The 23,871-nt window shown below is 44.4% G+C and overlaps 1 protein-coding gene across 4 annotated transcripts in view; it reads right to left on the reverse strand.

The window, feature by feature from the left end:
- Positions 1-23,871, reverse strand: part of POU6F1 (POU class 6 homeobox 1) — a 130,516-nt gene that overhangs the window by 103,177 nt on the left and 3,468 nt on the right. Inside the window, exon 1 of one of the 4 annotated variants that reach the window (XM_077297833.1) lies at positions 11,500-11,581. The exons of the other annotated variants lie outside the window; for them this stretch is intronic. The gene's annotated coding sequence lies outside the window, so the exon portion shown is untranslated. Of the gene's footprint in view, positions 1-11,499; positions 11,582-23,871 lie in introns of those variants that run through there. 4 annotated transcript variants of the gene reach the window in all.

Genomic DNA, 23,871 nt, shown 5'->3' on the forward strand with positions numbered 1-23,871 from the left:
GATCATCGCCTGTATGTAGCAGAGCTGATCGGGTTATGGCAGCTTCCAGTCTCCAATGGAGACTATTGAAACATGGAAAAATAAAAAAATGTTTTAAAAAATATAAAAAAAATATATAAAAGTTTAAATCACGCCCCATTCAAAATAAATCAATAAATTAAAAAAAAATCAGACATACACATATTTGGTGTAGCAGAGTTCAGAATCACGCGATCTATCAATAAAAAAAAGGAATAACCTGATCGCTAAACGGCTTAACGGCTCCAGAATTACGATTTTTTTAGTCGCCACTATATTGCATTAACGGGCGATCATAAGATCGTATCTGCACGAAAATGGTATCCATAAAAACGTCAGCTTGGTACGCAAAAAATAAGCCCTCACCCAACCTGAGATCACGAAAAATGGAGACGCTACGGGTCTCGGAAAATGTCGCAATTTTTTTTTTTGTTGTTTACAAACTTTGGATTTTTTTTTCACCACTTAAATAAAAAAGAACCTAGACATGCTTGGTGTCTATGAACCCGTAATGACCTGGTGAATCATAATGACAGGTCAGGTTTAGCACTTAGTGAACATGGTATAAAAAATGTAAAATATTTGTGGAATTGCACTTTTTTTTGCAATTTCACCGCACTTGGAATTTTTTTCCCCATTTTTAAGTACACAATATTGTAAAACCGATGGTGTGTTCAAAAGTACAACTTGTCCTGCAAAAAACAAGCCCTAACATGGCCATATTAATGGAAAAATAAAAAGATTATGGCTGTGGGAAGAAGGGGAGCGAAACTGGAACGCAAAAACAAAAAAGGGCAAGATCTCAAAGGGGTTAAAATTGCTGTTGGGAGAAGGCACCCTTCAAATATAAGAGACCTGGAGCAGTTTGCAAAATGAGAATGGTCCATAATTCCAGTTGAGAGGTGTAAAAAGCTTGTTGATGGTTATGGGAAGCGATTGATTGAAGTTATTAAGTTGAGGGTGCCAACAATTTTGTCCAGACCATTTCTGGAGTTGTGTGTGAAATTATGTCGAATTTACCTCTTTTTTCGCTGTTTTTTTGTGTTTTTCCAATACACAAGAAGGAAATAAAAGTGTATAACGAAAAGTTTGTAATTGCAGTTTTCTGTGAGAAATACTTCATTTTCTGGAACAAATTTCAAGGGTGCCAACACTCGAATCTATAACTCTTTGTGTGTGCATATCATTTGTACACAGGAAAAAAATGGTAATACTCCAGACGTGGGATAATGTAAAAACTGTGGTCTTTATTTACCCATGTATGTGTAACGTTTCAGCTCTTCAAACCATGAACGCTTCTCAAGACATGAATGAGGATCACAGTTTGCTGTATGTACAGTTAGGTCCATATATATTTGGACAGAGACAACATTTTTCTAATTTTGGTTCTAGACATTACCACAATGAATTTTAAACTCCTAAACCCTTCATCCAATTTTAATGTGGATACCCTCAAATGAAAGCTGAAAGTCTGAACTTCAACTGCATCTGAGTCGTTTTGTTTAAAATTCATTGTGGTAATGTCTAGAACCAAAATTAGAATAATGTGGTCTCTGTCCAAATATATATGGACCTAACTGTATGTGGAGGATACTGGGTAGGTACGCTGAGGCTTGCACCCATTTGCCACATCAGTTTTTTGTTTTTTTTTATCTCTACCAGCTTTGCACATCTAGGAGGCTGAAATATTTGCCCATTTTTATTTGCAAACTAGCTCTAGCTCAGTGAGATTTGATGGTGAGCGTCTGAACAGCAATTTCAAGTCTTGCCACAGATTCTCAGTGGGATTCAGGTCTGGACTTTGACTGGGCCATTCACACACATGAATATGCTTTCATCTAAAACACTTTATACCTCTTGCAATATGTTTAGTGTCATTGTACTGCTGAAAAGTGAACCTAGGCCCCAGTCTCAAATCTTTTGCAGCCTCTACATTTGTCCTGTATTTCATACCAATCATCTTCCCATCAACTCTGACCAGATTCCCTGTCCCTGCTGAAGAAACGTATGCCTACACCATGATGCCACCACCATATATGAGGGTGGGGATGTTATCAGGGTGATGTGCAGTATTTGTTTTCTGCAACACAGAGTTTTGTATTTAATCCAAAAAGTTCTACTTTGGTCTCATTTGACCAGAGCACCTTCTTCCACATGTTAGTTGTGTCCCCTACATGGCTTTTTTTGCAAACTGTAAACAGGACTTCTCATGGCTTGCTTTCAAAAATGCCTTTCTCCTAAAACACTCTTGTAAAAAGGCCAGATTTCTGGAGTATACAACTTATAGCCGTCTTGTCGACAGATTCTCCCAACTAAGCTGTGGATCTCTGTAGCTCCTTCAGAGTGACCAGTCTGTTGGCTGCTTCTCTAATTAGTGCTCTACTTGCTTGGGATGTCAGTTTAGGTGGAAGGCATGTGCCATGCTACATCCATTTTTGGATGATGAATTGAATTTTCTCCATGAAATGTTCAAAGCCTGTGCTATTTTTATTTTTTTAATAACCTAACTCTGCTATAACGTTCTCCACAACTTTCTCGCTGACCTGTCTGGTGTGTTCCTTGGCTTTCATGATGCTATTTGATCACTAATGTTTTCAAACCAAGGCTTTCTCAGAACAACTGTAGTTATCCAGAGAATAAATTTCACGGGGGAAAGGGGGGGGGGGGGGGGATTTCAATTAACTATTTATGTGACTTCTGGAGACAATTGCTCACTAAGGATTATATTAAGGGGTATCAAACTGCAGTGAGCTGAATACAAATGCATGTCCCAATTTTCAGATCTACAGTATATCTTTAACCCCTTTATGACTCAGCCTATTTTGACCTTAATGACCTGGCCGTTTTATGAGGTAATAACTCAGGAACGCTTCAACGGATCCTAGCGGTTCTGAGATTGTTTTTTCGTGACATATTGGGCTTCATGTTAGTGGTAAATTTAGGTCGATAATTTTTGTGTTTATTTGTGAAAAAAATGGAAATTTGGCGAAAATTTCGCAATTTTCAAATTTTGAATTTTTATTCTGTTAAACGAGAGAGTTATGTGACACAAAATAGTTAATAAATAACATTTCCCACATGTTTACTTTACATCAGCACAATTTTGGAAACAAAATTTTTTTTTGCTAAGAAGTTATAAGGACTAGAAGTTGACCAGCGATTTCTCATTTTTACAACGAAATTTACAAAACCATTTTTTTTTTTTTAGGAACCACCTCACATTTGAAGTCAATTTGAGGGGTCTATATGGCTGAAAATACCCAAAAGTGACACCATTCTAAAAACTGCACCCCTCAAGCTGCTCAAAACCACATTCAAGAAGTTTATTAACCCTTCAGGTGCTTCACAGCAGCAGAAGCAACATGGAAGTAAAAAATGAACATTTAACTTTTTAGTCACAAAAATGATCTTTTAGCAACAATTTTTTTTTATTTTCCCAAGGGTAAAAGAAGGAACTGGACCCCAAAAGTTATTGTACAATTTGTCCTGAGTACGCCAATACCCCATATGTGGGGAGGAACCACTGTTTGGGCGCACGACAGGGCTCGGAAGGGAAGGAGCGCCATTTGACTTTTTGTTTGAAAAATTGGCTCCAATCTTTAGCGGACACCATGTCGCGTTTGGAGAGCCCCTGTGTGCCTAAACATTGGAGCTCGCCCACAAGTGACCCCATTTTGGAAACTAACCCTCCCCAAGGAGCTTATCTAGATGCATAGTGAGCACTTTGAACCCCCAGGTGCTTCCCAAATTGATCTGTAAAAATGAAAAAGTACTTCTTTTTTTTTTTCACTAAAAAATTCTTTTAGCCTCAATTTTTTCATTTTCACATGGGCAACAGGATAAAATGGATCCTAAAATGTGTTGGGCAATTTCTCCTGAGTACACCGATACCTCATATGTGGTCACAAATCACTGTTTGTGCAAACGGCAAGGCTCGGAAGGGAAGGAGCGCCATTTGACTTTTTGAATGAAAAATTAGCTCCAATCGTTAGCGGACACCATGTCGCGTTTGGAGAGCCTCTGTGTGCCTAAACATTGGAGATCCCTCACAAGTGACTCCATTTTAGAAACTAGACCCCCCAAGGAACTTATCTAGCTGGATAGTGAGCACTTTGAACCCCCAGGTGCTTCACAAATTGATCCGTAAAAATGAAAAACTACCTTTATTTCACAAAAAAAATTTTAGCCTCAATTTGTTCATTTCCACATGGGCAACAGGATAAAAGGGATCCTAAAATTTATTGGGCAATTTCTCCTGAGTACACTGATACCTCACATGTGGGGGTAAACCACTGGGCACACGGCAGGACTCGGAAGGGAAGGAGCGCCATTTAACTTTTTGAATGAAAAATTAGCTCCAATCATTAGCGGACACCATGTCGCGTTTGGAGAGCCCCTGTGTGCCTAAACAGTAGAAACCCCCCACAAGTGACCCCATTTTGGAAACTAGAGCCCCCAAGGAACTTATCTAGATGTGTGGTGAGCACTTTGATCCCCAAACTGCTTCACAGAAATTTATAACGCAGAGCCGTGAAAATAAAAAATCTTTTTTTTTTTTCCACAAAAATAAGTTTTTAGCCCCCCATTTTTTTATTTTCCCAAGGGTAACAGGAGAAATTAGACCCCCAAAGTTGTTGTGCAAATTTTCCTGAGTACGGCGATAACCCATATGTTTGGGTAAACCACTGTTTGGGCGCACGTTGGGGCTCGGAAGGGAGGGAGCACCATTTGACTTTTTGAACGCAACATTGGCTGAAAATCAATGGTGGCGCCATGTCGCGCTTGGAGACCCCTGATGTGCCTAAACAGTGGAAACCCGTCAATTCTAACTCCAACACTAGCCCCAACACACCCCTAACCCTAACCACAACACACCTCGAACCCTAATCTTAACCCTATTTCCAACCCTAACCCTAATTCCAACCCTACTCCTAAGGCTATGTGCCCACGCTGCGGATTCGTGTGAGGATTTATCCGCACAGTTTTTGAAAAATCCGCAGGTAAAGCGCACTGCGTTTTTCCTGCGGATTTACCACGGATTTCCAGTGCTTTTTGTGCGGATTTCACCTGCAGATTCCTATTGAGGAACAGGTGTAAAACGCTGCGGAATCCGCACAAAGAATTGAGTGCAGAAAATACAACGCAACATTTCCACGTGGTATTTTCCGCATCATGGGCACAGCGGATTCGGTTTTACATAGGTTTACATGGTACTGTAAACGTGATAGTAAACTGCTACGAATCTGCAGTGGCCAATCCATTTTGGAAGATGGCGGCGCCCATGGAGCAGACGGACGGACACTGGGAGGGACACCGGAGGTCGGTAAGTATGAGGGGGGGGGGGGAAAATCGGACAGCGGGGGGGGAGATCAGATTGCGGGGGGAGCGGACAGGAGGAGCGGAGGACAGCAGATGACAGGACAGAGGGCGGTGGGGAGATCGATGGCGGGGGGCAGATCGCGATCTCCAGCCATGGCTAATGCTATTGCAGCATCGGCCATGGCTGGATTGTAATATTTCACCAATTTTCATTGGTGAAATATTACTATCGCTTTGATTGAAAGTGAAACGTCACTGTCAACAGCCAATCAGAGCGATCATAGCCACAGGGGGGGCGAAGCCACCCCCCCCCTGGGCTCAAGTACCACTCCCCCTGTCCCTGCAGGTCGGGTGAAATTACAGTTAACCCTTTCACCCGGCCTGCAGGAGCGCGATCCGACCATGACGCATATGCTGCATCACAGGTCGGATTGGCACAGGTTTTCATGACACATACGCTGCGTCAAAGGTCGGGAAGGGGTTAAAATAATTAAAAAACCTGTAATGCTGGCGTACCTGAATGGTTCCCCTTCTTCCCCTCTGCAATGACTGAGATATGCTCACTGCCACTTGGCGGCTTTCCCTGCCACGGCTCCCAGGTCTCAGTGCCCGCGCTTATGGTGCAGGTCTCCCGGCAATGCGCTTAGGGAGCACGCAGTCCCCGTTTCTTAAAGGGGCAGCACGAGTGCTTCACAATGTCGCCAGGTTATAGCTGGGAGGTACTGGATATTTAAGGCACCCTCCCCCATAGGGAGGTGCCTGAGCAACTTCAGTACCAAGTGTGTCTTCAGCTTACTAGCTAGTTATCAACTTCCTGACACTGAATTCGTTTTGTGACCCAGTACCTGAGTATATCCCCTATCCCTGAATCCTCCCTACTAACCATAACCTGAACCAGTACAGTCTGGACCCGAACCTGATCTTAAACCGTTCTGTCAGAACCAGCACCAGTGTCATCTGAACACAACCAGTGTCCAAACTACTAGTGATTCAGATCCTGTCCTGCCTGACACTCCAAGTCTGTACCTCCATCCCTGACATCTGGGGTCAGTTGCTGCAGTTCCAGGAACTGCCCTGGAGTGCTACCTGGCGGCTACTTGGGATCAAGCCTAACCTCCCCATCGGAGGCTCTAGTAAAGACCAGGTAGCCGCTCAGTTACGCACAGCCAGGGTAAGTCCAGTTCGTGGTGCAGTGGGTCCACACCCACCAGCGTGACAAAACCACATATCATTTCCTTTACATTTCACAAATACTACTTTGTGTTTGTATATCACATAAAGCACATTTAAAGTTTGTGGGTGTAACGTGAGACAATGTGGAAAGGTTCACCATGGGATATGAAACATTTTTCAATGCACTGTATGTATGTATAAATAAAGCATAAGAATGTTTTAAAATTAAGGGAGAAGTGACATCAAGCCAACTTAGTAATGGAGGTGTCAATATGACACCCATCCTTACTAATCCTATAGATGTTAAAGGGTTAAATAAACACACAGCCAGAATAAAGTATTTTAATTTAATAAAACACTAAACACATTTTTCCCATCTTTATTGTACGCCTAATTCTGGCGACGCACTCGATCTCCTGCAAAAAAAGTAAATAAAATAAACCATCACAAATACTCCCTGGTCCGACGTAGTCCATTTAGTAATAACTGTCCCACAACGATCTCCCTAATAGAGCTGTAACATCAGGATATGTGACCGCTCTACAGGGCCTCCAGTGACACACTGACAGGAGACAACGGCTCCTGCAGTGTTATCATTGAGGGTTCAATGGAGTTCATGTTCTCACTTTTTCGGCACTGCTGTGTGACAATTTTCTCACACAGCGTTGCCGGTGACAGCATGAACTCCAGTGACCTCCGACGGCGGAGTGATCCACTGCAAGAGGATACCTGCCATCAGTGTATCACCGAAGCCCCTGGAGAGCGGTCGCATCTGCCGATGTGACAGCTCTACACGGGAGATCGTCGTGGGACACTTGTTAATAAATGGATTACATCGGAACAGGAAGTATACTGTTGGTTTATTATTTTATTTTTTACAGGTGATAAAGGGTATCAGGGAGTAGCTGTATAGCCGGATGGGACTAGTAGTCCCATCGGATGATGCCTGCCTACATACAGACCCGCACACACACACACCCGCACATCTGCTCCGCACACACAGTCTCTGCCCACATACTCTTCCTCCTCCCAATCTGCAGCGTTTCTAGCAGGCAACTCCGCAGCAAAACCGCAAATCTTTTTAAACCTGTGGTTTTGCTACAGATTTGCCTGACTCCATGGTAGTCAAGGGTTCAGAAACGCTGCCGATCCGCAAAAAGAATTGACATGCTGAGGAAAATACAACTCTGCAAATCTGTGCGTATTTTTCCGCAGCATGTGCACACCAATTCTCAATTTCCCATTGACTAACATTGGTGGTGCACTACACTGCTGATTTGATGCAATTCCACGCGTCCAAAGACGCTGCGGAAACGCCTCAAAATCCGCAATGTGCGCACATAGCCTTAGAATTGCTGCAATCCTACAGGGTTTACGTTTCTTCTGCAGAAGAGCCGGCCACAAATTAGACTTGTGCAGTCATTTAAATTTGCTGTTCTTTGTGCCTAGTGCTTCACCTTCCTGAGAAAAATAATGATGAATTAACAAACAAGAGACATTGAGGAGTCCAAAAAAGATAGATTGCCTGATCCTCTGGACCCCATACACTACTCCAGCTCTCAAAATCTTGACGGTATCTCTTGGAGGCTTGTACAACAAGGATATCAGGAACTACTGATATGCAATTGCAAGATTTTCCTGATAGCCTACTCCATAATATTGTCAAAATATTCAGACCATAGTACATCTGGCTACGCTCATGTGTTCCTGTCTTGCAAAGTTAGTGATATTAGGATCTAAATGGCTTTGCAGAGAGGTCGATAATAGTTGCTTACTCTGGCATATCAGGCATGTAACTTGTACTGTTGGGGGGCAACACATGTCTGCAAATTAAGATTCTGGTTTGGCTTTTAACCCAAGTCATGTGGCAAAGAACCTTCAGAATTTGAAGAATGTTTGTGTGGTAGAATGGGCTAAAAACACACCTGAGCAATGCATGCGACTAGCTTCTGCATACAGGAGGTAAGTTGATGCAGTCATGACCAACAAAGGCTTTTGTAGGAAGTATTAAATAAATTTCATTAAGCGTGTTCAATACTTTTTCGCTGTGTCATTTCTCATTATTACACATAAGTTAATTTATTGACAGTTATCGTTTTATTTCTTTGCCTGCATGGATTGGATGGGTTGTTACCAGCATCTGGTGAGAATTTCATGCCAATAGCATTTTTAAAAATATATTAACTTAGAAACTTACTAATTTAACACACTGCATCTATATGCAACCCTTCAAATCCACGCACATTTTAATTTCTGTTTTCGTTCTCTTTTTAATCTTTGTAGAATGCTTGTCAATGAAGGTTAGACTTATGGGAGAAGTTATGAGGAGTTGTCCACTGTGTTTTCATGTATGTTCTTATGTACACCCAGGGCTGCCACTAGGAATTTCGGGGCCCCATACTGGCAAAATTTTGGGGGCCCTCTTGAGACTCTGCCCAGGCTCCACACCAGCCCCCCCTCCACCCCTCGAACTGTCCATGGTCCCACCACTCTGTCTTGGAAAAACTCCACTTCTCACCAATCACACATTAAGGGTACCGTCACACAGTGCCATTTTCATCGCTACGACGGTACGATTCGTGACGTTCTAGCGATATCGTTACGATATCGCAGTGTCTGACACGCAGCAGCGATCAGGGACCCTGCTGAGAATCGTACGTCGTAGCAGATCGTATGGAACTTTCTTTCGTCGCTTGATCACCCGCTGACATCGCTGGATCGTTGTGTGTGACAGCGATCCAGCGATGTGTTCGCTTGTAACCAGGGTAAACATCGGGTAACTAAGCGCAGGGCCGCGCTTAGTAACCCGATGTTTACCCTGGTTACCAGCGTAAACGTAAAAAAAACAAACAGTACATACTCACATTCCGGTGTCTGTCCTCCGGCGTCTCAGCTTCTCTGCACTGTGAGCGCCGGCCAGCCGGAAAGCGAGCACAGCGGTGACGCGGTGACGTCACCGCTGTGCTTTCCGGCTATGGCGCTTACACAGTGGAGAGAAGCAGAACGCCGGGGGACAGACACCGGAATGTGAGTATGTACTGTTTGTTTTTTTTACGTTTACGCTGGTAACCAGGGTAAACATCGGGTTACTAAGCGCAGCCCTGTGCTTAGTAACCTGATGTTTACCCTGGTTACCCGGGGACTTCGGCATCGCTCCAGCGCCGTGATTGCACAGTGTGACCGCAGTCTACGACGCTGGAGCGATAATCATACGACGCTGCGACGTCACGAATCGTGCCGTCGTAGCGATCAAAATTGCACTGTGAGACAGTACCCTAACAGTTCCCATTACCAGATCACACATAGCCAGCAGCTTTTGTTTTGGCCAAAAGATTTTTTAAGACGCCATCACAACAAGGTAGACCCTTTTGGCCGAGCACTACTCTACACTAACCTATTAACAATTTGTTAAAATATCCAATGCAATTTAGGTATTTTTAAAATGACAAGGGACAAATACCACCGTACCATGAACAGACACCATATTACAACCACATACAGACCTATGATACCACATACAAGGAACAAAGACCGCCACATCATGTCCAGACCACATATTACCACCACAGTGACCGAAGAATACCACATACAAGGAATAAACACCACCACACCATGACCAGACCACATATTACCACCATATAGTGACCAAATAATAGCACACACAAGGAACAAATACCGCCACACCATGGCCGGACAACATATCACCACCACATAGAGACTGAATACAATACTCATCATTAATAAAACAAAAGCCACAATACTAATTTATCTATATAATTGTCTAAGGGGTGCTTCCGTCTGTCTGTTGCGGAAATCCCACGTTGCTGATTGGTCACGGCCGGCCGGGACCAATCAGCGACAGGCTTAGTCCGGCCGCGAATTGGCCCCTCCCTACTCTCCTCAAGTCAGTGCCCCCTCCCTACTCCCCTCCAGTCAGTGCCAGTGTGTCGCCCCATCCCGGACCAACTTTTTACTATTAATGCTGCCTATGCAGCATCAATAGTAAAAAGATATAATGTTAAAAATAGTAAAAAAAATAAAAAATTGTGCTATTCTCACGTTCAGTCGTCCACCGATGCGTGCGAGACCGCTAAGTCATCTGGGTAATTTCGTAATGCATCACTGGGAATGGAAGCTGGCGGTAGCATCGCGGGCATCGGGACAGCTTCGGTGGATGCTGGAGGGTGAGTATATAACTATTTTTTATTTTAATTTTTTTTTTTTAACAGGGATATGGTGCCCACACTGCTATATACTGCGTGGGCTGTGTTATATACTGTGTGGGCTGTGTTATATACTGCGTGGGCTGTGTTATATACTGCCTGGCTGCTATATACTACATGGGCTGTGTTATATATTATGTGGGCTATGCTATATATTACGTGGGCTGTGTTATATACTACATGGCTGCTATATACTACGTGGCTGTGCTATATACTACGTGGCTGTGCTATATACTACGTGGCTGTGCTATATACTACGTGGCTGTCTGTGTTACGTGGGCTGTGCTATATACTATGTGGCTGCTATATACTATGTGGCTGTGCTATATACTACATGGCTGTGCTAAGCGCGACGTACATACATACATACATACATACATACATACATACATATTCTAGAATACCCGATGCGTTAGAATCGGGCAACCATCTAGTATCACTATAAGTGCCATTATACACAGGAGATCTGTACTTGGTATGCAGTGTCTGTGTACAGGTATTACAGTGATCACCGGTGACATTATACACAGGAGCTCTGTATATAGTGTCAGTGTACAGGTAATACAGTGATCACCAGTGACATTATACACACGAGAACTGTATATATTGTACAGGTAATACAGTGATCAATGACATTATACACAGGAGCTCTGTATATAGTGTCAGTGTAAAGGTAATACAGTGATCACTGGTGACATTGTACACAGGACCGCTGTATATAGTATACAGTGTATAGTGTCAGTGTAGAGGTAACACAATGACTCACCAGTGATGTCTCTAGGTGAAGTCCTTCATCTTTGCTTTTCATTTTCATCCAGCACAGACCTCCATCACTTCTTCCAGCCAGCTCTCGTCTCTACAGGAAATAACAGTTATCTAGAGCTCTGCTTGCAAAACACATTACTTATTTTTTTCCCAAACTCTAAACTACATCAGATGAAGAAAAAAAAAGGTGACAGTGTCGCTGTGCACAGTAACAGGACCACCTCCCTCATTTAAAACAGTACCCTAAAAAAATAAAATAAATGCATCACTGCAGTAATAATGTCCCTTAATTAGCCTCTATGGTAATAATATCCCCCATCCTGGCCCCCGTGTGTCTCATTCCTGGCTCCAGCCATGTCTTCAATCCTGCCTCATCTGTCCCTTGATCCTGCCCCATCTGTCCCATGATCCTGCCCCATCTGTCTCCATTCTGCCCCCTGTCTCCATTCTGCCCCCTGTCTCCATTCTGCCCCCTGTCTCCATACTGCCCTCTGTGTCTCCACCCTGCCCCCCGTGTCTCCATCCTGCTCCTTTTCTCCATTCTGTGCTGGGCAGGAGGGAGACACATAGTCCATGTGTCTCCATCCTGCTGGTGAAACACATTGCGGCTTGCCGCTTTTAATAATAATAATAATAATAATAAATAAATAAAAAATCTCTCCTTACCTGGTCGCGCTCCAGAAGCGAAGATCCCTCCTGGCCAGTAGCGTAGCTACCGGGGGGGCAGAGGGGGCCATCGCCCCGGGCCCCGTGCTCTGAGGGGGCCCACCGGGAGCTACGCTACTGTAACTGCATCGGCGCGCGCAACACGCCGATGCAGTTACATTCTGCGGCAGAGCAGGGAAAATCGATCTCCCTGCTCTGCCACTATGGGGCCCCTGAGCAGGTGGGGGGGCCCAGTGCCAGCAGTGGGCCCCCCGCCCGTCATCGCATGGTGAGCTGTATCCGCATCTAGCTGCACTCCTCCCATCGTCTCCCACATGTCTGACAGCAGGCGCGATGACGTCACCGCCCAGCGCCCGCTGTCAGATGAGCGGGAGCAGGAAGCACCGCTGGAACAAGTTGTTAGAGAGGTGAGTATTCACTGTGTTTTTATGGGGGTTGCCTTATTCTACAGTATCTGCCTATAAGGGGGGGGGGGGGGGAGTGCTGCCTTATATACACGATCTGCCCCTGGGGGGGGGGGGCTGGGAGTGCTGCCTTATATACAGGACCTGCCTATGGGGGGGGGGGGGGGGGGAGTGCTGCCTTATATACAGGATCTGCCTATGGGGGGGGGAGTGCTGCCTTATTCTACAGTATCTGCCTATAAGGGGGGGGGGGGGGGAGTGCTGCCTTATATACAGGATATGCCTATAGGGAGGAGTACTGCCTTATTCTACAGGATCTGCCTATTGGGGGGGGGGGGGGGGAGTGCTGCCTTATATACAGGATCTGCCTATAGGCGGGAGTGCTGCCTTATTCTACAGTATTTGCCTATAGGGGGGAGTGCTGCCTTATATACAGGATCTGCCTATAGGGGGGGGGAATGCTGCTTTATTCTACAGGATCTGCCTATAGGGGGGGGAGTGCTGCCTTATATACAGGATCTGCCTATAGGGGGGAGTGCTGCCTTATATACAGGATCTGCCTATAGGGGGGTAGTTGTTGTGAATTAGACTTTTTTGGCTCCCTCTTGTGGTCACTAGTGATATGACTCTGGGATTGTCTTTCCTCAGTTTGGCACCCACCTGGGTCGTTAGTCCAGGGGTGTTGCTATATAAACTTCCTGAATTCTCAGTCTGGTGCCTGGCATCGTTGTAATCAGTTCCTTTCTGTTTGCTCCTGTCTGCTGGTCCTGGTTCTTGCAAAATTAACCCCTTAAGCCCGTATGACGTACTATACCGTCGAGGTGGGGTGGGCCTTAATTCCCGGTGACGGGATAGTACGTCATACGCGATCGGCCGCGCTCACGGGGGGAGCGTGGCCGATCGCGGCCGGGTGTCGGCTGCATATCGCAGCTGACATCCGGCACTATGTGCCAGGAGCGGTCACGGACCGCCCCCGGCACATTAACCCCCGGCACACCGCGATCAAACATGATCGCGGTGTACCGGCGGTACAGGGAAGCATCGCGCAGGGAGGGGGCTCCCTGCGTGCTTCCCTGAGACGATCGGTACAAGGTGATGTACTCACCTCGTACCGAACGTCTTCTCCCTGCAGGCCCCGGATCCAAAATGGCCGAGGGGCTGTATCCGGGTCCTGCAGGGAGCACTTCCGGGTCGGAGCAGGCTGCAGATGAAAGCTGTAGCCTGCTCCGATGAAAGTATGATCGCCGATCTGATAGAGTGCTGTGCACACTATCAGATCTGCGATCTGTGATGTCCCCCCCTGGGACAAAGTAAAAAAGTAAAAAAAAATTTCCACATGTGTAAAAAAAAAAAATAATTCCTAAATAAATAATAATAAAAAAAAAAATATTATTCCCATAAATACATTTCTTTATCTAAAAAAAACAAACAAAAACAATAAAAGTACACATATTTAGTATCGCCGCGTCCGTAACGACCCAACCTATAAAACTGGCCCACTAGTTAACCCCTTCAGTAAACACCGTAAAAAAAAAAAAAACGAGGCAAAAAACAACGCTTTATTACCATACCGCCGAACAAAAAGTGGAATAACACGCGATCAAAAAGACGGATATAAATAACCATGTTACCGCTGAAAACGTCATCTTGTCCCGCAAAAAACGAGCCGCCATACAGCATCATCAGCAAAAAAATAAAAGTTACAGTCCTCAGAATAAAGCGATGCCAAAATAATTATTTTTTTCTATAAAATAGTTTTTATCGTATAAAAGCGTCAAAACATTAAAAAATGATATAAATGAGGTATCGCTGTAATCGTACTGACCCGACGAATAAAACTGCTTTATCAATTTTACCAAGCGCAGAACGGTATAAACGCCTCTCCCAAAAGAAATTCATGAATAGCTGGTTTTTGGTTATTCTGCCTCACAAAAATCGGAATAAAAAGTGATAAAAAATGGTCACGTGTCCGAAAATGTTACCAATAAAAACGTCAACTCGTCCCGCAAGAAACAAGACCTCACATGACTCTGTGGACCAAAATGTGGAAAAATTATAGGTCTCAAAATGTGGAGACGCAAAAACTTTTTTGCTATAAAAAGCGTCTTTTAGTCTGGTTTCACACTTGCGTTTTTATCTGCATGCGTTTTTTTAAAAAACCGCATGTGTGAAAAAATGCATGTAAACGCGGTAAAACGCATGCGTTTTTATAGAAAAACACAAGAAAACAAGAAAAAAACTAAAAACCCTAACCCTACCCCTAACCCTACCCTTAACCTGAAATACGTGGCACTGAAATACGTGGCACTGAAATATACGTTTATATACGTATATACGTATATAAGTGCCACGATATTTCAGTGGCCACGTATATAAGTGCCACGTATTTAAGTGCCACGTATTTAAGTGCCACGTATTTAAGTGCCACGTATTTCAGTGCCACGTATTTCAGTGCCACGTATTTAAGTGCCACGTATTTACGTGCCACGTATTTACGTGCCACGTATTTACGTGCCACGTATTTACGTGCCACGTATTTTTCAGTGCCTGAAATACGTGGCACTGAAATACGTGGCACTGAAATATCGTGGCACTGAAATATCGTGGCACTGAAATATCGTGGCACTGAAGTATTTACGTGCCACGTATTTTTCAGTGCCTGAAATACGTGGCACTGAAATACGTGGCACTGAAATATCGTGGCACTGAAATATCGTGGCACTGAAATATCGTGGCACTTAAATACGTGGCACTTAAATACGTGGCACTTAAATACGTGGCACTTAAATACGTGGCACTTAAATACGTGGCACTTATGACTGTCAGAAAATGTTCAGTAAACGGTTAGGGGTGAGGTTAGGGGTAGGGTTTCAGGTAGAATTGGGGGGTTTCCACTGTTCAGGCACATCAGGGGCTCTCCAAACGCGACATGGCGTCCAATCTCAATTCCAGCCAATTCTGCGTTGAAAAAGTAAAACAGTGCTCCTTCCCTTCCGAGCTCTCCCGTGCGTCCAAAAAGGGGTTTACCCCAACATATGGGGTATCAGCGTACTAGGGACAAATTGAACAACAACTTCTGGGGTCCAAGTTCTCTTGTTATCCTTGGGAAAATAAAAATTTGGGGGGCTAAAAATCATTTTTGTGGGAAAAAAAATATGTTTTATTTTCACTGTAGTGAAACACTTGGGGGTTCAAAGTTCTCACAACACATCTAGATAAGTTCCTTGGGAGGTCTAGTTTCCAATATGGGGTCACTTGTGGGGGGTTTGTACTATTTGGGTACATCAGGGGCTCTGCAAATGCAACGTGACGCCTGCAGACCAATCCATTTAAGTCTGCATTCCAAATGGCGCTCCTTCCCTTCCGAGCTCTGTCATGCGCCCAAACAGTGGTTCCCCCCCACATAGGGGGTATCAGCGTACTCAGGACAAATTGGACAACAACTTTTAGGGTCCAATTTATCCTGATACCCTTGTGAAAATACAAAACTGGGGGCTAAAAAATCATTTTTGTGAAAAAAAAAATAATTTTTATTTTCACGGCTCTGCGTTATAAACTGTAGTGAAACACTTGGGGGTTCAAAGCTCTCAAAACACATCTAGATAAGTTCCTTAGGGGGTCTACTTTCCAAAATGGTGTCACTTGTGGGGGGGTTTAATGTTTAGGCACATCAGGGGCTCTCCAAACGCAACATGGCATCCCATCTTAATTCCAGTCAATTTTGCATTGAAAAGTAAAATAGCGCTTCTTCCCTTCTGAGCTCTGCTATGCGCCCAAACAATGGTTTACACCCACATATGGGGTATCGTCGTACTCAGGACAAATTGCACAACAACTTTTGTGGTCTAATTTCTTCTCTTACCCTTGGGGAAATAAAAAAATGGGGGTGAAAAGATCATTTTTGTGAAAAAATATGATTTTTTATTTTTACGGCTCTGCATTATAAACTTCTGTGAAGCACTTGTTGGTTGTTGGATCAAAGTGCTCAACACACATCTAGATAAGTTCCTTAAGGGGTCTACTTTCCAAAATGGTGTCACTCGTGGGGGGTTTCAATGTTTAGGCACATTAGGGGCTCTCCAAACGCAACATGGCGTCCCATCTCAATTCCAGTCAATTTTGCATTGAAAAGTCAAATGGCGCTCCTTCCCTTCCGAGCTCTGCCCTGCGCCCAAACAATGGTTTACACCCACATATGGGGTATCAGCGTACTCAGGACAAATTGCACAACAATTTTTGGGGTCCAATTTCTTCTCTCACCCTTGGGAAAATAAAAAATTGGGGGTGAAAAGATCATTTTTGTGAAAAAATATGATTTATTTTTACGGCTCTGCATTATAAACTTCTGTAAAGCACTTGTTGGGTCAAAGTGCTCACCACACATCTAGATAAGTTCCTTAGGGGGTCTACTTTCCAAAATGGTGTCACTTGTTAGGGGTTTCAATGTTTAGGCACATCAGGGGCTCTCCAAATGCAACATGGCGTCCCATCTCAATTCCAGTCAATTTTGAATTGAAAAGTCAAATGGCGCTCCTTTGCTTCCAAGCTCTGCCATGCGCCCAAACTGTGGTTTACCCCCACATATGGGGTATCAGCGTACTCAGGACAAATTGTACAACAACTTTTGGGGTCTATTTTCTCCTGTTACCCTTGGTAAAATAAAACAAATTGGAGCGGAAATAAATTTTGTGTGAAAAAAAGTTAAATGTTCATTTTTATTTAAACATTCCAAAAATTCCTGTGAAACACCTGAAGGGTTAATAAACTTCTTGAAAGTGGTTTTGAGTACCTTGAGGGGTGCAGTTTTTAGAATGGTGTCACACTTGGGTATTTTCTATCATATAGACCCGTCAAAATGACTTCAAATGAGATGTGGTCCCTAAAAAAAAATGGTGTTGTAAAAATGAGAAATTGCTGGTCAACTTTTAACTCGGTCACAAAAAAAAATTTTGGTTCCAAAATTGTGCTGATGTAAAGTAGACATGTGGGAAATGGTATTTATTAAGTATTTTGTGTGACATATGTCTGTGATTTAAGGGCATAAAAATTCAAAGTTGGAAAATTGCGAAATTTTCAAAATTTTCGCCAAATATTCGTTTTTTTTAAAAATAAACGCAAGTTATATCGAAGAAATTTTACCACTATCATGAAGTACAATATGTCACGAGAAAACAATGTCAGAATCGCCAAGATCCGTTGAAGCGTTCCAGAGTTATAACCTCATAAAGGGACAGTGGTCAGAATTGTAAAAATTGGCCTGGTCATTAACGTGCAAACCACCCTCGGGGCTTAAGGGGTTAAGCTAAGTCCTGCTTCTTTGTTTTTTGGTTATTTGCATTGTTTTTTTTTTTGTCCAGCTTGTACTAAATGTGATTCCTGATTTTGCTGGAAGCTCTAGGGGGCTGGTATTCTCCCCCCGGGCCGTTAGACGGTTTGGGGGTTCTTGAATATCCAGCGTGGAAATTTTGATAGGGTTTTTGCTGACCGTATAAGTCATCTTACTATATTCTGCTATTAGTCAGTGGGCCTCTCTTTGCTAAATACCTAGTTCATTCTTACGTTTGTCTTTTCTTCTTACCTCACCGTTATTATTTGTTGGGGGCTTGTATCCAACTTTTGGGGTCTTTTCTCTGGAGGCAAGAAAGGTCTATCTTTTCCCTTCTAGGGTTAGTTAGTTCTCCGGCTGGCGCGAGACGTCTAGAACCAACGTAGGCACGTTCCCCGGCTGCTGCTATTTGTGGTGCTAGGATTAGATATACGGTTAGCCCAGTTACCACTGCCCTATGAGCTGTTTTTTTGTGTTTGCAGACTTGGTATTTACTTTTGAGACCCTCTGCCATTGGGGTCATAACAGGTAGTGTTGCCTTATATACAGGATCTGCCTATAGGGGGGAGTGCTGCCTTATATACAGGATCTGCCTATAGGGGGGGAATGCTGCTTTATTCTACAGGATCTGCCTATAGGGGGGGGGGGGGGGAGTGCTGCCTTATATACAGGATCTGCCTATAGGGGGGAATGCTGCTTCATTCTACAGGATCTGCCTATAGGGGGGGGGGGGGGGAGTGCTGCCTTATATACAGGATCTGCCTATAGGGGGGTAGTGCTGCCTTATATACAGGATCTGCCTATAGGGGTAGAGTGCTGCCTTATTCTACAGTATCTGCCTATAGGGGGGAGAGCTGCCTTATATACAGGATCTGCCTATGGGGGGGGGGGGGGGGAGTGCTGCCTTATATACAGGATCTGCCTATGTGGGGGAGTGCTGCCTTATTCTACAGGATCTGCCTTTGGGGGGTGCTGCCTTATTCTACTGGATCTGCCATTGGGGGGGGTGCTGCCTTATTCTACAGGATCTGCCTATGGGGGGTGCTGCCTTATACTACAGGGTCTGCCTATAGGGGTGCTGCCTTGTGCTATATTGAGGACTATCTGGCACATTATACTATATGGAGGTTATCTATGGGGCCATCATACAGTGTGGGGATTACAGTGTTGGAGACATCAAACAGTTTGAAGGCTACTAAGGGGTCAGTATACTGTGTGGGTGGTACTATACAGTTAGGGGGCATTATACTGTGTATAGGGGAGCTGTACAGGGGGAAGACTCAGGACGTTATTAAATGTAAAGTGGGCACTTATTGTAATAGGGGAACTCAGGTTACTGTGACTATCAAAGGGGCACACAGAGGGCATTATTACTTTCTAGGGGGCAAACTGTGGGCTCTGTTTTCTATGGCACTTGCACCCGGCATTACTATATTATAGAGGGGTGCTTTAGAATTTAGAGGGTACAGAGAACCACAGAGTTGGTGCAGTAATAGGGTCACATACAGCAGCAGAGGCTCAGCATCGGGGTATCAGGTGAAGTAATAGGGACACATATGGCAGCAGCGGCTCTGTATCGGGGTATCAGGTGCAGTAATAGGGACACATGGCAGCAGCGGCTCAGTATTGGGGTATCAGGTACATTAATAGGGACACATACGGCAGCAGCGGCTCAGTATCAGAGTATCAGGTGCAGTAATAGGGACACATGGCAGCAGCGGCTCAGTATTGGGGTATCGGGGCAGTAATAGGGACACATGGCAGCAACGGCTCAGTATTGGGGTATCTGGGCAGTAATAGGGACACATACGGCAGCAGCGGCTCAGTGTCGGGGTATCAGGTGCAGTAATAGGGACACATGGCAGCAGCGGCTCAGTATTGGGGTATCAGGGGCAGTAATAGGGACACATATGGCAGCAGCGGCTCAGTGTCAGGGTATCAGGTGCAGTAATAGGGACACATGGCAGCAGCGGCTCAGTATTGGGGCATCAGGTGCAGTAATAGGGACACATACGGCAGCAGCGGCTCAGTATTGGGGTATCAGGTGCAGTAATCCATATGGCAGCAGCGGCTCAGTATTGGGGTATCAGGTGCAGTAATAGGGACACATACAGTAGTAGCGGCTCAGTATCGGGGTATCGGGGGCAGTAATAGGGACACATACGGCAGCAGCGGCTCAGTATTGGGGTATCAGGGGCAGTAATAGGGACACATACGGCAGCAGCGGCTCAGTATTGGGGTATCAGGGGCAGTAATAGGGACACATATGGCAGCAGAGGCTCAGTATTGAGGTATCAGCAGGATGAGGAGTTTGTGCAGGTTGGAAATAGATTGTGATGGCTGGAATGTGAGAAGTGAAACGTGTCTTTGTTGTTTTCTCTGCAGACGAGTTGTAGCTGGAAGAAGTTGTTATGTCGGTCTGGGCCAGATGGAAAAGACGGGAAAAGTGACGATTCCATCATAAAGAACATCAACGGTAAGTCATTATCTATAACTGTGCTGTGATCTCTTATATGTTGTGTAGGACTGGTATCTACCACTGACCATATGGCGGTAATATCCATTTTGGTCGTTATATAGAGATTATCTTCAGTAACAGCGCTGTCATCTGCTGAGGTTCTCCTCCACTATTAGGGGGCGTCATCGAGTTGTAATCAAGGTTACCTGGTTAGGGGCCCACTCAGAAGCTTCGCCCCCCCTGGACCAAAACCCTAGCTACGCCTCTGCTCCTGGCGTTTCAAGAGTGCACTCGCCGGCGAATGACAATGACGTCATATGCCAGCGCCATGCGCGATGACGTCAGCTGCCAGCCTGATTGGCTGGGCTTTAACTATTGCCCTGTCTCGGACGCAGGTTCAGTTAATGCATCTGCAGAATCCCCTCTGCCCATCGGGCCCCACGCTAGTCAGGGCAGTAATACCCTGATGGCGGCCCTGTGTACACCTCTTCATGTATTTGGATTAAAAAGGCCCAGTGCGATCAAAACTTCTTACTTTTGTATGTGGCAACCAATAAAGAAGTTCCTTGAAGAATGTCCGATGCCTTGGACTTTTTTTGACTTTTAGTGATCTGGCAATATTGTGTGGAGTTGCACTAAGACTGCACAGATCACGGAGTGATACATGCAGGGCTGTGGAGTTGGTAAGGCTTACCTTAGACTCTTCAATTTCCAACTCCACAGCACTACCTCACTAATGATTTACTAAAAGCCCAGATCCTTAGATCAGGAACAGAACAGACATTTATGGGACATTTTCTAACTTTCCCAAATTCTTATGAAAACATTTACAGCACGAACTGCACTGAAATACTGAACCAATTTTATTTATTATACCGTATATTTCAGATAAGACGCACTTTTTCCCAAAAATTTTTTTTGGGAAAATGGGGGTGCATCTTATAACGTGGATATACCTTACCGGCTGTGGTGGAGCAGGGTCCCAGCTGGAGAAGGCAAGAGTGGAGCGTTGCTGAAGGCCACAGGCTGGGATGAGCGGCTTGATTCTGTGCAAGGCATCATGAAATCTGAAGATTACCAACGGATTTTCACAATGTAGTGCAAAGTGTCAGAAAGCTGGTTTTGCGTCCTAGGTCATGGGTCTCCCAGCAGAACAATGACCCCCAATATACTTTAAGAAGTACCCAGAAATAGATGGAAACAAAGTGAGCACTGAGATCTCATCTCCTGAGATTTTGGTGCAGAGGTTTCCATCTGCGCATGCGCCGCCCCCGGCAGCCATTTTCCCGGAGTCCACCGCATAGTAAACCATGTAAGTACGGGGCTCTGGGTTTTTACAACATGTCAGCAGAGCACTCGCACCACCGAACACCCGCAGCGGCGCACATCCAAACGTCCCCTTCATCCCAGCCTGCAGCAACGTCCCACTCTTGCCTCCTCCAGCAGTGACCCTGGGACCCCACTTCACCGCAGCCACCACTAAAAATTTGGGATGTGTCTTATAATCCGCAAAATACGGTATATTTTAGGAGTCGGTCCATTTTATACCAACTCCACCAAAATGAACACTGACTTCCCGACTCAATTAGACTAAAGTTTCCAGTTGGATATGATCGATTTTTTTTCTTTGAAATAATTGGCCAGATCGTCAGCACTGAGGTTGGCGATAGAGGCCTGCAATTTGACACTTTTCACTTCAGTGCTAAATAACCATAGAGGTTTTTTTTAATAGTAAAGTAGTGAACTAGGCTTGTTTGAAGAGGTGAAGGACAGAGTTGTAAATTTTAAGCATAAACTTAAATAATGGGTAAAATCTTTGGCAAAAAAGGGATATTCTTCACAGATGTCCGGCACATCTAGAGCATTGCTGGAGAAATGTGTGTGCCAGGGTTGCCGCCATATGTTGTTCTCTATATAGGGGGTTCCGCTTCATCAAGGGTGCTTTACAGTATTTTTTTTTTTCTTGAAATGTTTCAAAGCTGAGCCTGGGCATGAGAGGGAGAAGATTGGGGCCAACTATGAATTCAAATTCTTCATACCTTGCTGGGTATTAATTTCACTTATATTTCTATAAGTGTGGTAAGTAGGGGTGTCCTGAGCGGGGTGAAAGCTCCTGACAGAGAAAGAAAGAAGGTTGTGGTCAGAAAGCGGAAGAGCAAAGTTAGTAAAATCATGCAATGAGCAGAGTGGAAGAAGACCAGGTCCAGTGTAATCCCATCTTTATGTGTAGGAGAGTTAGTAAACTGTGAAAGGCTGAAAGATGAGGTTAGAGATAGAAGATAAGTGTGGCAGATGAGGATAATGGATTATCAATAGGGATTTTAATGTCCTCCATGACGAGATTGGGAATATCACAGGATAGAAAGTGAGGAAACCAGGCGGCAAAGTGATCCAGAAACTGGTGGGATGAGCTCCGAGTGTGGCATACCACTGCCTCTCGCAGGTAGAAGTGGTGGAAAAGTCTGACATGATGGTGTGGACCTCAAAAGAAGAGAAGATAATTGAGGGTATTGGGGTGATGACCTGAAAGTGCAATTTGATGAAAGAAGTAGACCAATATCTCCACCTTGGCTGTTCTCGGGTTTAGGGGTATATGAAAAATGTAAGCCACCATACTAGAGAGCAGCAACAGTACTGATGTCTGCAGGAACAAGGTTTCAGTAAGAGCCAGAAGGTTGAGAATTTTAAAGGAAAAAGTAATGGATGTAGTTGAGTTTATTACACACTGATTGGGCAACATGGTGGTGGCTGGACACGACCACGGTAGGAAGAAAGGAAGTATGTATACTGTAGCTCTATTTTCCAGAACGCAAGCAGTTTCAGAAGATGTACAGTATACACAGCTTTATCTAATTATTTTGGGCCACTATCCTGTCATATATAGGCCACTACTAATACAATAAAGCTGTATTTACCTTGTAACTATAGGGTGAGGGGACTCTGCTGACCCTGTCCCAAGCCACACAACAAAGCTGAAATCTGAGCTGCAGAAAAGAGGAAGTGCCCTAGAAACAAGTGGCAGTATTTTTATGTGGACAGTAACATAACAAAATAAAAACGTTAAACAAGATTATGTTTTCCCTACAACTAGTGATGAGCGAATATACTCGTTACTCGAGATTTCTCGAGCATGCTCGGGGGTCCTCCGAGTATTTTTTAGTGCTCGGAGATTTAGTTTTTCTTGCCGCAGCTGAATGATTTACATCTGTTAGCCAGCATAAGTACATGTGGGGATTCCCTAGCAACCAGGCAACCCCCACATGTACTTATGCTGCCTAACAGATGTAAATCATTCAGCTGCAGCAAGAAAAACTAAATCTCCGAGCACTAAAAAATACTCGGAGGACCCCCGAGCGTGCTCGAGAAATCTCGAGTAACGAGTATATTCGCTCATCACTAGCTACAACATCAAACTGTCTTGAAAATTCTCTAATTATGACACCATCGATATCACAAGAGCCAAGTCTCACTTTTACTCTATTTTTAAATAATAATCAGACTGCAAAGTAAAAAAAGCTC

This window comes from Ranitomeya variabilis, chromosome 3 (assembly GCF_051348905.1).
Source record: "Ranitomeya variabilis isolate aRanVar5 chromosome 3, aRanVar5.hap1, whole genome shotgun sequence".
NCBI classification, from domain to species: Eukaryota; Metazoa; Chordata; class Amphibia; order Anura; family Dendrobatidae; genus Ranitomeya; species Ranitomeya variabilis.